At 42.8% G+C, this 13,751-nt stretch overlaps 1 long non-coding RNA gene across 1 annotated transcript in view; it reads left to right on the top strand.

The window, feature by feature from the left end:
* LOC134911817 (uncharacterized) overlaps positions 1-13,751 on the top strand; it is a 108,448-nt gene that overhangs the window by 88,945 nt on the left and 5,752 nt on the right. The window lies entirely within an intron of this gene.

The following is a 13,751-nucleotide window of genomic DNA, read 5'->3' as shown; positions in this document are numbered from 1 at the left end:
CGCCCCTCCTTGGGCTGAAGACACGGACGCCCCTCCTTGGGCTGAAGACACGGACGCCCCTCCTTGGGCTGAAGACACGGACGCCCCTCCATGGGTTAAAGACACGGACGCCCCTCCTTGGGCTGTAGACACGGACTCCTCTGTGACTCTAAATGGCTTAAACATTCTTCTCTGGACACCTAACTTGGGATAAGGTCTTTTAATCACCGGACCCCAGTCATAAATTTGAGTCTCTTTCAAAGTAGCCATCTTGATACCCCCATCAGCAGTAGCAGGATCGGCTACTGTGGATGAATTGTAGACATGAGCACTGTGATACTGAGATTTGTCACCATTCCCTGGCTTACGAAGAATGCAGTCTTTAACAAAGTGACTGGAATTTCCACAGTAAAGACAGAGGTGTAGCTCCCTACGCCGCTGATGTTCAGCTTCAGAGAGTTTGGGCCGTGGATAGCTCTGATGAACAACTTTTCCTTGCACAGAGGAAGAGACTCTATTAACTGGATGGGACAAAACAGGATCAACAACGTTGGTAGTATTCCTGAAGAGATCAGGCATCACAGAAAGAATACTAGACAAAAGTTCTTGTAACTGTAATAACATCTGGTAGAAAAACTGCAGTTGGTCAGGAGTCTTAGTGCAGAAGGTCAGAGAATCTCTGGAGAAAGAATTCCGTTGCAGACACTGTGCTAATTGATGCTGAGTCGACTCCAGACCTTCCAAGCGTCCTGCAATATTGCTTAGGAGGTCCTGCGTCAGACAAACACTTTCGGCCGGGTCCATGTGCCAGTTCCTACTGTCATGACTGAGGTTTTGTGAACCCGGTGTTAGTGAAGTCTGTGCGGGCGACTGGAGGACTATGTGAATACTTTCACTGACCTGGTTTGGGGGCGCTGTGGGCTCGGGGCCTCCTCCGGTGACCAGGAAGAGGGACCGCAGCGGGGATGACCGAATCTAGGCTTTCCTCATGCAGGATTTGGTCGGCAGACAGGAAGCAGGTATGGATGCTGGAGGTCTCCTGAAAGACAGAACTTGAAAAGGTGCTGAGGAAAGAACTAAGGAGTACCGGATGCTGGAGACACCAACTACGCTTGTGAGCACTGGGTTTTTGGAGGCACAGAGGTGCTAGGAGGCACTGAGGTGCTTGGAGGCACTGAGGTGCAGAAGTGCCTGGAGGCACTGAGGTGCTTGGAGGCACCGAGGTGCTTGGAGGCACCGAGGTGCAGAAGTGCCTGGAGGCACTGAGGTGCTTGGAAGCACGGAGATACTTGAAGGCACGGAGGTGCTTGGAAGCACGGAGATACTTGAAGGCACGGAGGTACTTGGAGACACGGAGGTGCTTGGAAGCATGGAGGTGCTGAGGCACGGAGGCGCTGAGGCACGGTGGCACTGAGGCACGGAGGCGCTGAGGCATGGTGGCGCTGAGGCACTGAGGCACGGAGGTGCTGAGGCACGGAGGCGCTGAGGCACGGAGGTGCTGAGGCACTGAGGTATGGAGGTGCTGAGGCACGGAGGTGCTGAGGCACGGAGATGCTGAGACACGGAGATGCTGAGGCACTGAGGTACTGAGGCACTGAGGTACTGAGGCACGGAGATGCTGAGGCACGGAGATGCTGAGGCACGGAGATGCTGCAGGGATACGGAGGTACTGAGGCACTGAGGTACTGAGGCACAGAGATGCTGCAGGGATACGGGAGCTCTGGAGATCACAACTACAACAGCAGTAAAGATGAACCACGGCAGCTGTGGTTTTCAGTTGAGACTATGGAATATAATACTGTGCCTTTAAGATGAACCACTGCAGCTGTGCCTTTACTTTGAGACTCGTGGAAATAGTGATCATCAGTGGCAACACAAAAGTAAACCAAACAGGGTAACAAGGAACAGAGTTTTCTCAGGAACTAGAGTATAAAGGTTACCTTTAGGGAGCTCAGCTTGAAGACTCACACATAGCTGTGAGTGTGACACAAGGAACTGGCCCAGTTTCCAACTCAGTCTCCCAACTTATACTTCCTGGTCCTTGGTGATTGGTGAGCAGGATTAGGTGATGCAGAGAGTCTCAGGCTGGCAGAGGATTGGACAACTCTGGGTCAGGTGAACAGTCACTGTCATGTGACTACTCTAGCCTAGGCTGTGATGTAGAATGAGGCCTAGCAGGCCGAGAGAACACTGAAGCCTGAACTTCTGCAAAACATAGGATGCTTGCTTTTAAGCCCAAACTTCAGATTACTGAATTCAGCCTCACACAGGAGGAGATCACCACAGGTGGAGCTAATTAACTATTACCTTTCAGGCAGAGAACACAGGAAAACTCATAGTGCTGACAAGCTGTTTAACTCAGTGAGAAAAAGACACAGGATCCGGGACAGATGGCAGGGGTAAGTCACCAAATATGAAACCTACAGTCAGGATTGTGACAGTAACTCGCGTATCCTCCAAAACTAGTAAGCTTGATTTGAAAAATCGGTGGCGAGGAGCACTGTCGAACTCCAGTTTGTAGCCCTGAGAAATTAACTCCTTTACCCAGGCATCCTGGCAGGACCTTCCTCAGATGCGGCTGAAGTGACACAACCGAGCTACCACCTCGAGATTCCCTCGGGGTGGGGGTACACCATCATGCCAAGGCCTTGGTGGAAGCAGAGCTAGTGCTTTATTCCTGAGAACCTGCGGCGGCTGGTTTTCTTGTCTTGCCCCTGGTGCCTCTTGCAGCATTTGAGGTGCCTATGGCTATTGACCTAAACCTAGTGGTCCGAAAAGGACTGTGTAGATGGCCCTGGGTAGGAGCGCCTGGCCGGTTGGGCCCCAGAGGGGAGAAACATGGATGTCTCTGCAGTAGTTTTCGAAATCCACGTATCCAACTCAACCCCGAATAGCCACTCTCCTGAGAAAGGAAGACACTCCACACTGCCCTTGGAATCTGCGTCCACTATCTACTGACGCAGCCACAAAGCTCTGGGCACAGACACTGCCATGGCAGTAGTCCTTGCGTTAATAACACCTATCTCCTTGATAGAATCACACAAGAAGCATGCCATATCCTGAATGTGTTTTATCAATGTAACCATATTCACCAGAGACATATCCCCCGCAAGGCCCTCTTGAATCTCGCACACCCAGGTGTGAATGGCATGTGTCATCCAGCAACCGGCTATCACAGGTCTTTGTGATACACCAGCTGTTGTGTAAATATATTTTAATGTAGTCTCTATTTTCCTATCCCCACGGTCCTTTAAGGCAGAGGTGCCCATGACTGGTAATACCACCTTTTTACATAGGCGTGAGACTAACACGTCCACAGCAGGGATCTTCTAAATTTTTCCTGCCATCCGGAGTAAACGGGAAGGTGCTTAGAAAACGACTTGTCACCTGGAACTTCCTATCAGGATTTTTCCAGGCTTACTTAAACATGTCATCTAATTCCTTAGAATCAGGGAAGATAACGCTAACCCTTTTCTGGGAAGAGAAGAATGACTGCTGTGCTGCAGCGTCTTCCACTGGGATTTTTAATACATCCCTGATAGCAAGTATGAGGGTTCCATCCCCTGTGCTAGTGATGAATCCTCTGTAATAGGAGCTCCTCCCCCTCCTCCTGTCCCTCTTCATCAGATTCCGAGAATAAGTCAGGGAGCCCACGCTTATGTAGCCCTGAGTTAGGGAGAGGGGTCTGTCTGTCATCTGCCTTTGCAGCCAGGTCTGCTACAGCCTGCTGCAGTTGCTGTGGTTTTTGACTATTTGCAGAGGGCTGAGAGGACATATCCGCTATCATGGATTTTATAGTACCTAACCAGGGTGGCTCTTGAACCCCCGACCCCCCCAGCTTCCTCACTAACTTGGACGCACTGACTACATCAGTGATTTTCAACCTTTTTTTACTCACGGCACACCGAACAATATTTTAAAATTGCCAAGGCACAACATAAGTTCCCCACAGAGAAAAACAAAACACACACATTGGCCCTCGTAGTAAAAGAAAATCCACACATATATTGGCCTACACAGAAAAAACAATCCCATTGCTCCGCACATAAATCATGTTGATCAATACATAAATCCTATTGCTCTCCACATAAATCAGTTACATTGCTCCCCACATAAATCATGTTGCTCACACATAAATCAATCACATATCTCCCCACATAAATCCTATTGCTCCCCACATGAATTATTCACATTGTTCTCCCTATAAATCCTTATTCTTCCCACATAAATCCTGTTGTTCCCCACAGGAGAAATAAAATAACAAATATTAGCCCCTACCAGTCAGCTGTCCTCCTCCCTGTCCCTCAGTGGTGGGGGTTGTTCATAGTGGAGTTCTGCGAATACTGAGTTCTACCATCATCATGGGTGATTTCAATATTGCTATTGATAGTCCAAAATCTGCTGCTCATGCCTCCAAACGGGTGGTCTACAGTATGCCGACTGTCGGGATCCCGGAGCACAGTGTACCAGCGCCGGAATCCTGACAGCCGACATACCGACACTTTTTCTCCCTCGTGGGGGTCCACGACCCCCCTGGAGGGAGAATAAAATAGCGTGGCGCGTGTAGCGTGCCACCGTGCCCGCAGCGCGGCGAGTGCAGCGAGCATCTTTCCTTCACTGTTCAAGCATGCACTGATTACTCCCATTCTGAAAAAGCAAAATTCTGACCCTAACACTCTCTCAAACTACCGTTCCATCTCTCAGCTGCCATGCCTCTCCAAGCTACTTGAGAGACTTTCCTACACTCGCCTCACACACTTTCTTAAAACACACAATTTATTTGACCCACTTCAGTCAGGCTTTCGTTCCCAGCACTCCACAGAGACAGCACCTACTAAAGTTGTGAATGATCTAGTCACTACAAAGTTCAACGGCCATTACTCTCTTCTTATTCTTCTAGATCTCGCTGCTGCTTTTGACACTGTAGACCATTTTCTTTTCATACAAACACTACAATCCCTAGGTCTTAAAGACACAGTCGTCTCTTGGTTCCTATCCTACCTATCTAATTGCTCCTTCAGTGTTCGCTTCTCTGAATCCACCTCCTCTTCACTACTTCTTTCAGTTGGAGTACCACAAGGCTCGGTCTTAGGTCCTCTGCTTTTCTCAATCTATACCTCATCTCTAACTAATCATCTCTTTTGCCACCTCAAACTTAATAAAACAGAGCTTACATTTCCACCGGCCAATAGTAGTTACCAACCTGATATCTCTATCACTGTTGAGAACTCAACAATCAATCCTACCCCACAAGCTCGCTGCCTAGGGGTCATACTTGACTCAGGACTGTCCTTTGCTCCCCACATTCAATCTGTCTCAAGATCATGTTACATGCATCTAAAAAAAATATCCAAAATACGACCATACCTTACACAAGACACTGCAAAAACTCTAATCCATGCTCTCATTATCTCCTGCATTGATTATTGCAATATTCTTCTTACTGGTTTTACCAAAAAGAGACTCTCACCACTACAATCCAATCTGAATGCAACTGCGAGGCTAATCTTCCTTTCTAGCCGTTCATCGTCTGCAGATCCACTCTGTCAGTCCCTCCATTGGTTACCTGTATTCTACCGTATTCAATCTAAAATACTTTTACTCACACATAAGGCCATTAACCATACTACACCAATGTACATCTCTTCGCTCATCTCAAAATATCTCCCAACCCGACCTCTCCGATCTTCACAAGATCTACGTCTCTCATCCACACTCATTACTTGCCCCCATGCACGATTGCAGGACTTCCTTTGGGCTACACCCACTCTGTGGAATGCGCTACCACACACAATAAGACTCTCCCCTAGTCTCCAAACCTTCAAGCGTTCCCTGAAAACTCACCTCTTCAGGCTAGCTTATCACATTCCAGAACCGCTCACTCAACCTTCATAAGCTTTCCTATCTGATTATATCCCCACTGTATAGTCCGCACATATACTCCACATATTTTCTCTTTCTTCACTTTCCCTTCTTTCTGACCAGGGTTCATCATTGCTGTGATGTGATATCATGCAACCCACCTAGAACCTTTGCAATCCGGTGGACAAATATGCAATAGATAATGCCTTTCCTTGTGTATCAATGCCTATTTCCCTATAGATTCTAAGCTTGCGAGCAGGGCCTTCCTAACTCTGACTGTTTGTTTATTACCCAGTTTTGTTGTATCATTGTGTTCAATTGTAAAGCGCAACGGAATTTGCTGCGCTATATAAGAAACTGTTAATAAGTAAATAAATAAATAAATAAATAAATAATATGAGTCACTATTTCAGGTGATGTAAAGGCAGGTAAGGAATGTAATAAAGCAATGAGGAAGGCTAGTCAGATGCTTGGTTGTATAGGAAGAGGATTAAGTAGCAGAACAAAACTAATAATAATGCCTTTGTTTAGGTCGTTGGTACGGCCTCATCTAGAATGCTGTTTTTAGTTCTGGAGGCCATATCTTCATCGCATATGGGCCTCATGGGCTTGATTCTCTCACTCTGGGCAAAGTGCCTCACTCTGCTACGGATGTGCATGTCGACTATTTGGGGTTGACCTGTTGACTATCTTTTTACTGTAGATTTATCAACTGGATACCATTAATAATGAAAATCAATGGAATATTGTTATAAAATGATGCTCTCTTTCACCTTATAAGTGCACGGTGATGATAAGAATGATAATAATAATAATAATAATAATAATAATAATAATAATAATAGCAACCAAAATGAATGCACTAATGTAGTATAATAGACAATAAGGGGGAAATTCAGTAAGGTGCCAGTAGGATTCACCTGGCGAAACCTCCTGACACTACCGCACTTTACAGCAGTGGGGATCTCGCTTAAAAGTGCTTGCTGCTCCATAGGGAGCGAGCACTTTTAGGCATATCCAACAGTCGGCCGGCCATGCGAAAAGGGGGGTGGGGGAATTCCCCCCTAAGGATCTTCAACACATTGTGCTCCAACATAAACAGGGACACAATTGCAGGTGGTCTCTGTGAGCCATACAGCATCCCCAATGTATAACAATAGCTGGCACAGGCTGAGGAGACATCTCCATAACAGAAAATGACTATTACAGTATGTTCTGCAATTACAGTGATTTTCCGGGGTAAAGAAAGGTAAAATAAATACAGATGTACAATCAAACCACCAAAGATGCACTTCAGCTTTTTTTTTTTTTTTTTTTTAAATATAAATGTCTTATTGTAAAACATTTAAAAAACTCTGTTACATTTAGGGGGATTCCTAAAAGCGGTGAGTCAGACGTAGTGCTGTTAGAATAACCCACCACTGACCACAGGTCAAACCTAGGAAGGAACTTCACAGCCTTCGCAGTGCTCCTCCTTTTCCCTGCAGAGATCGCTGGAAGAAGTGAATCGTCCAAATCTGGAAGTACGAAGCATGAGAAATTTTACAGACACGTATAACCCTGACACTGAGAGCAGAGAAAGCTTTTAACCTCTGTTAAAGAAACAAGTGATTGCATATGCCATTATGCAATAGTCTTACTTAGATTTCAAATCCGTTGCATGCTGGAGCGATTTTGTTTTACATTTATTTTATTTTAGATTCATTATAACTTGCTGTATACTGCAACATTGCTATTCTTATTACTGTTCTCCTGGAGCGATTTGTTTTGCAAGCGAACTAAATAAATGAGTCAGAAGAATGAGGGGATGTAAGGACCATCTTTATTGTCACCTCTGTGTGTCTAAAACATTTTACCCCCTTTGTTTTGCTATACTCCAGTACCAAATAGTATCAAATAATAACGGACAATTGGATCAATAATTTAAGGTACAAACAAATAATTTATTACACATTCATAAAAAAGAGGTTTTTCTACTCCTCACAGTTATAGAACGAAGCAATTGCTGATAAACGAGAATATTAAAAGTGTAAATGTAAGGTGCCACTGGTTGTCCCTTCTGAATATAATGTCCACAAATTCTGACTAGGACTCTATTCCACATATGCCCACAAGTTCAATTGATGAATGGTTTATTACCAGACTTTTATCCAGAGAAGTCCCCTAGGTATCTCATTGGGATAAGATCCAAATTGCAAGCAGGGATGGGTCCGGGTCTGTAGATGGCTTGTGCTGGAATTTTATCCAGTGGATGCTAAAGAGTCCAATTCGTGTCGCCAGAGGTGTGGAGGAGGGGACACAGCCTTTGTGGTCCTCAGAATTTAGCTCAATGCATTTCGCTGGTCTAATGGCTGCCAGCTTCCTCAGGAGCGTAAAACTATAAATATCACTAAGAATCCATTAAGTGATGATGATGAAGATGACGATGGTGATAATGGTATAATTGGGAGTTCTTCCTGGTCAGCAGCAATAATCTTTGTACTTTAATTCTGGTATGACCAGGTTGTACAGTTTTATTCATCAACCTCCTCCGGGTAAATCTTTTATGATAATACAAAAGCTATAAAAAAAACCCCCAAACAAACAAAAACAAAAGTAATGTAAAAAAAATAAAGTTATAAAAAAAAAAGAAAGAAATGGCACAAACGTTGTTATCTCAGTTATTAATACCTAATGGCAGTGAAACCCTCAGCATCCAATGAGCTGATAGGGCAGAGTGTATGAGGAACATTGTACTGAGTTTGCACTATGCACCATTTCCTCAGTACAGCCAAAAAGTCAATCTTGTTGCCCAAGGCCTTGGCCAGATCGCACATTCCCACTCTGACTTATGGGAGTGTCATGGATGTGTATCAACGCTCCGTGTGATTCTGAGTTGTGCATATGGGGAAGGGAAGCCTGATTCTGACAGATCTCTTGTAGCTAGCATGAGGCTGGTGCAAGTACATTTATTAATTATGACTGTTGCTGTGGCTGGTGGAAAAATCAATGGACTGCGCTGGTTTACGCTTGCACGAGCATTATCCTATGCATTAGCTGAATGGATACTCGCAGTACCATAAAGTAGTAAAACAGGCTGACGCAGCTGCCCACAACTACTTTGCCTGCGACTCAGAATCTGCCCACTGGATAACTATGCAGAGTTGCAAAGTGCAATCAAGAATGCAAAGACAGTGCAAAGGAGACAGCACCAGAAACATGGTACCAGCGCCAAGCCATTGTCAACTTGCTCATCATCATCATCAGCGACACATAATCAACATTATGGGACAGATGTACTAAGTCTTGAAGAGTGATAAAGTGGAGAGAGATAATGTTACTAACCGATCAGTTCCTGTCATTTTTCAAATGGAACTTTATCTCCACCTACGTTATAATTAATCGAACCATAAAACTCGGTCTGGATCTCTGGAGAAGATCCAATCTAAACCGAGTCCACGGTTCGGATTGTAGATTTTAAATCTGAACTTCGGGGTTTGGATTGCAAAAATTAAATGATTTTAGCTATTTGTTTTTTAAATCGATTTTTATTCATTATTGACAATTTTTTTTATTGATTTTCTAACCAAACCAGAAAACGAATCTGAACCCGACACTTGAGGGTGGTGTTGCCAAAACCAAGACCAAAACACAATGCTGAATTAGAACCAAAACAAAACATGGGGGTCTGCGCATATCTCTACTACAGAATTTTTAATGTTTTGACACTAGAATAAAATGTGGCCGCCACAGTAGTTGTGCAATGTGCAAAGTAGCAGTGAACAATGGGATGAATACATTGACCATTCCACACTGTGACCATCACCATACGGGAGACCATCAATTTGCCGGCTGTTGGGATCCTGACGGTCAGGACACCCGGTGAATCCCGGAATCCCCACTTGGTGGTGGTGGTCCACAACACCACCCGAGGGGGAATAGATTATCCCAAAGCCGCGAGGGGACATGCTGCGCTCGACACTGATTTTCCGGCTGTCAGGATTCTGGCGTTGGTCTGCTGACCGCCGGGGTCCCTACAGCCAGCATATCATACTGATTCTGACCATACAGTCCATGGTGGATAATCAGCTCAAGTCAAATGAGCATCTTACATTTGGTTTTCTCTGTCACCTGTTACAAGTCTGTAACCATAGTGTACATTTACAATACAGAAAAAAGTGGTTTAAAAGGCAATAGCATATTTTGCTGACAAGTCAACCACATGAAATATATCAATCTACAAATTGATTACATGCCTCTATGACATAAATATCAAATCCTTGTAAAATAGAACAACCTTCTACATATTTACTGTGCCAACATCAATACTGCGATGATAATGGGTTTCAGTGGCATATAATTACATTTCGGTGTGATTCACTTCCGATCATGTTACTAGTCTGTAGGAGCTCATGATCCATTAATGTGCAGATATCATAAAGTACAATAGCAATTATCTCATAAAAGAGTCGTAAGAGGAAATGTAAGGAACAGTCCCAGTATGATCACATTTGTCTAGAGAAATATTGACGGGCTATGAATAATATTAGCTGCATGATAATGAAAAGAGATGTTGCTTCTCAGACAAGCCTTTCATCTAAGGATGCTATATTTAATTCTCCTGGTGGTAATATTCTTTGGGAACCGGAGAGAACAGTATAAGTTCACAGAAGCTAACGTACTGCTGGTAAGGTCGGAATGAATGAAATACAGCATTAATATAATGGTTTTTAAAGAACAAGTAACACCCAGATCAGTTGTAATTAAGTTATAAAACAGAATCATAATAATACAGTAGAGATGTCATATTTGTTTTACTGCATTGGGCAGAGAAGAATGTTTTTCATGCATATATCGACATTATTATTTATTTATTTACTTACTTATTAACAGTTTCTTATATAGCGCAGCATATTCCATTACGCTTTACAATTGGAACAACAGTAATAAAACAAAATTGGATAATAACAGACAGACCTAGAGGTAGGAAGGCCCTGCTCACAAGCTTGTACTCTTTAGGGAAATAAGCATTGAGACACAAGGATTGGTGCTACCCAGGGGCGTAACTAGAACTTTGTGTGCCCCATATCAACATTTTTAAGGGGCCCCCTGTCTTAGGTCTCCACCAGAGAGGATATGGCTAGTGCCACACAAGAGGCATGGTTAGAGTTTCCTATCATTTTAACGCCGTTATCCTTTATTAAAACTCTGCAGCTTCCAGGCAGTGCGGGGGTAGGAATACTGTGCTTCCACTCCGCCGCTGAGGGGTAGGGACTTTTTGTTATCTCATCTCTCACATATTTATGTTTCTCTTTCTTTTCTTTCTCTTTCTTTTTCTTTCTTTCTTTCTTTCTTTCTTTCTTTCTTTCTTTCTTTCTTTCTTTCTTTCTTTCTTTCTTTCTTTCTTTCTTTCTTTCTTTCTTTCTTTCTTTTCTCTCTCTCTCATATTCCTTCACACCTCTCTCCTTTTTCTCTGTCTCTCTCATTTTATTTCTGCCACACACACCTCTATCTCTTGCTATTTAATTTTATTATACATACACATATACATCCATACACTGCCTCCCTCATATATACTTACATACATACATACATACATACATAATTACACTGCCTCTCTCATATATACATTTGCACATACAGTACACTGCCTCTCACATGTGTGTATATATATATATATATATATATATATATATATATAAAGAATACAGCGCCACTTGTGAGGTAAAATTCTACTGAAATCTGTGTAAAATAGTCTATAAAACTATAGTACCATAAAGCACACAATCCCAATAATATTCGGGCGTCAGCCAGCCCCTAAGAAATACAGTACAGGTATATTACTGTGATGCGTATAGATAAAGGGGGATAGGGGTGCGGCAACCCGTAGTGTTAAAAAATTAGTATATATACTTATTGAGAGTACAAGATGCAAGAACCAGTGATACTAAAAATAGACAATTTAATTCACAAAAAGAGTACAAGATATATAAAAATACAAATAAAAGTATATAAAAAAAATATATGTACAGGTTCTTTAAAAACAGAGTGGGGATCCCTTGATGAAGTCCTAAAGGATGAAACGCGTTGGTTTCCCTCACTGACCTCCATTACTACTAAGTTTGACCTCCTGCACTTTACCACTCTATTTTTAAAGAACCTGTACATATATTTTTAGATATACTTTTATTTGTTTTTTTATATATATCTTGTACTCTTTTTGTGAATTAAATTGTCTATTTTTAGTATCACTGGATCTTGTATCTTGTACTCTCAAAAACATACCATAAGTATATATACTCATTTTTGAACACCACGGGTTGCCAAACCCCTATCCCCCTTTCTCTCTCTATATATATATAAATATATGTACACACACATCCATACACTGCCTCTTACATGTATACATGCATACTTTCATATATACATACACTGCCTACATCATACAGTACATCCATCCATACACACACACACACACACACACACACACACACACACACACACACACACACACACACACTGCCTCCCTCATACATGCTTACATAAACTGCCTCCCTCATACATACATGCATGCATACATACATACATCCATCCATACACCTCCTCCCACATACATACATACATACATACATACATACATATATACATTACACTGCCTACCACATACATACATACATACATACCTACATACATACATACACTGCCTCCCTCTCTCATACATACATACATACATACATACATTCATATATACATACATACACTGCCTCCCTCATACATATAGTATATACACTACTCTGCCTCCCTCATACATACATACATACATACATACATACATTACACTGCCTACCACATACATACATACATACATACATACCTACATACATACATACATACATACACTGCCTCCCTCAGACATACATACATTCATATATACATACACTGCCTCCCTCATACATATAGTATATACACTACACTGCCTCCCTCATACATACATACATACATACATACATACATACATACATACATCTATACACTGTCACCTTCATCCATCCATCCATCTATCCATCCATCCATCCATCCATCCATCCATCCATCCATCCATCCATCCATCCATCCACTGCTTCCCTCCTACATACAATATATACACTGCCTATCTCATACACACATCCATACATACATACACTGTCTCCCTATACATACATACACTGCCTCCCTCATACATACATACATACATACATACAGTACATACATACATACATACATACATCCATCCGTACACTGCCACTCTCATACAAACATACACTGCCTCCATCATCCATCCATCCATCCATCCATCCATCCATCTTTACATTGCCTCCATCATACATCCATCCATACACTGCCTCCCTCATACATACATACATACATACATACATGTATACAAATTTAGAGATGTGCGGTGGGCACTTTTCGTGTTTTGTGTTTTGGTTTTGGTTCTAATTCCCCCCTCGTGTTTTGGTTTTGGGTTGGTTTTGTCAAAACCACCCTTTCGTGTTTTGGTTTTGGATCCGGATGATTTTTGAAAAAAACATAAAAACAGCTAAAATCACAGAATTTGGGGGTTATTTTGATCTTATGGTATTATTAACCTTAATAACATTCATTTCCACTCATTTCCAGTCTATTCTGAACACCTCACAATATTGTTTTTAGGCTAAAAAGGTTGTACCGAGGTGGCTGTATGACTAAGCTAAGCGACACAAGTATGCGGCACAAACACCTGGTCCATCTAGGAGTGGCACTGCAGTGGCAGACAGGATGGCAGATTTAAAAAATAGGCCCCAAACAGCACATGATGCAAAGAAGAAAAAGAGGTGCAAAGAGGTAGTACTGTGCACTGTTCAGCACCACTATTCAACACAGACGGCCGTTTCACCTAGGGGTGACTTGTT

The sequence above is a fragment of the Pseudophryne corroboree genome, chromosome 4 (genome assembly GCF_028390025.1).
Source record: "Pseudophryne corroboree isolate aPseCor3 chromosome 4, aPseCor3.hap2, whole genome shotgun sequence".
NCBI classification, from domain to species: Eukaryota; Metazoa; Chordata; class Amphibia; order Anura; family Myobatrachidae; genus Pseudophryne; species Pseudophryne corroboree.
The sequence above is the reverse complement of the archived record's forward strand: the minus strand, read 5'-3'. Positions and strand labels throughout refer to the sequence as shown.